Source organism: Furipterus horrens, unplaced genomic scaffold, assembly GCF_987537825.1.
Source record: "Furipterus horrens unplaced genomic scaffold, mFurHor1.1.pri manual_scaffold_9, whole genome shotgun sequence".
Lineage (NCBI taxonomy): Eukaryota > Metazoa > Chordata > Mammalia > Chiroptera > Furipteridae > Furipterus > Furipterus horrens.
This window is the reverse complement of record NW_028327179.1, coordinates 73960945-73962686: the sequence shown is the minus strand read 5'-3', so window position 1 is coordinate 73962686 and position 1742 is coordinate 73960945. Positions and strand designations below refer to the sequence as shown.

Genomic DNA, 1742 nt, shown 5'->3' with positions numbered 1-1742 from the left:
ATCAGCCTGACCTCCTGTATGGTGGATTTGTGGTACATGACTAGTGGCCTTGGAAGCACTGGCTATTACCTGGAGAGTCTGTTTTTCTGGCTTCAGTGACCAGTGACCAAGTTGACCCTTCCGTTGATGTTCTTAGACCAATGGCCCTCCCTGTTTTGAAACAGTTTGGAATTGATGGTGGATCATTTGAACTAAAGATTGTGTGATGGGAAATGCCTCCTGGAGGAGGAGGTGAAGTGTTTTTCAGATGTCCTATAAGGAAGGTCCTGAAGCCCATTCAGCTCACAGATCCAGGAAAAATCAAACATTTTTGAGGAAAGGCATACTTTGTACATGTATTACCCCAGATGGCAAACCAGACTATGAATTCTGCAAGGAGCATCCCCAACAAGCTTATATACCCTAGTTCTATATTTTCACAGACCACGTCAAAGGAATAAACTCTGGGAAGTCTCCAGACTTTGGGTTGTCATTAGTTACCAAGACCACCAACAGCACCTTCCTCGGTGCCACACTGGTCTCCAACCCTCAGGGCCAGGAAGCAGCGGTGATTCAAGAGGATGTGGGCAGAAACTGCCTGAAATGCTGCTTGAAGAAATCTGTAGGGCGGATGTGTGGACTCAACCTACTAAAGCCTGGCTCTATTGCTCATGATCCCTGTTAAGCAGGGCATTTCCAGAGTGCTGTTAGAATCATTCTCTCTCTCCCTACAGGATAGAATTTTTATGGCATTTGAAAAGTTTTTCTAGTTGTATTTAAAACTGAAACCAAGCCATGTGGTAAAGAACATGAGGGTAAGGAAAAAATGCTGATTAACTGTGTTGGCATTGGCTTCTCTAACCTTAGCTAGACCCTCAAATGACACTGTCACAGGATAAGGACCCCAAAACCTATAGATAAAGCATAAGCTTCCAAGGACCCAAAAATACCAAGTCCAAGTTAATCCAGGACAGGATAACTTCTTCTATTAAGGTCTCTCCTAATTTTCCATTTAAAAGCAATCAGAATCTTTAAATAAAAAATATCTTTGTACTATATAGTTTCCAGCCATTTCTCCAGTGATATTGACATTCCTCAGGAGGCTCTATGATAATAAGAGCTCCCTTGGCTTACCTGGACAAAAGGCATGCCTTTAGGATAGTCACGCTACTAGACCAACGTCACAGATATATTTCAGCAATGTTTCCTGAGCCCACATACCTGGGCTCCTATCATGTGGCCATTTTCCAGACCTGTAGTGTCTGTTACTGTTCCTTTTGCAAGGAGTGACCTCTTTGAAACTTGGTTTCTGTGTAGGGATTAAGTGAGATAAAATTGGTGGAAACTCTTTGTGAGTATTGCAGTCTTATGCAAATTTCAGAATATGGTATATCAGACTATTTCATCCCTTATCTTTGGAATGGACTCTGCTATGTTGTAGACAAATACTGCTCTCTGCCTTGTTCATTGTGTGTGTGGGGGGGGCATGAATGACTCAGGGGCAGGCAGGTGTCCAAATAAAGTTATTGGCCCTGGCCGTGTAGCTAAGTTGGTTGAAGCATCATCCCGATAGGCTAAGATTTCAGGTTTGATCCCCAGTCAGGGCACATACAAGAAGCAACAATGAATGCACAAATAAGTGGAAGAACGAAGATGACATTTCTCTCTCCTCTCTCTCTCTCTCTCTCTCTCTCTCTCTCTCTCTCTCTCTCTCTCTTTCTCCCTCTCTCTCTCTCTCTCTCTCTCTCTCTTTCTCTCTCTCT

General features: G+C 43.3%; 1 pseudogene; it reads left to right on the top strand.

Annotated features, from left to right (window-relative positions):
* Positions 1-212: 212 nt before the first annotated feature.
* Positions 213-862, top strand: LOC150001942 (RNA 3'-terminal phosphate cyclase-like protein pseudogene; annotated as a pseudogene).
* Positions 863-1742: the final 880 nt, after the last annotated feature.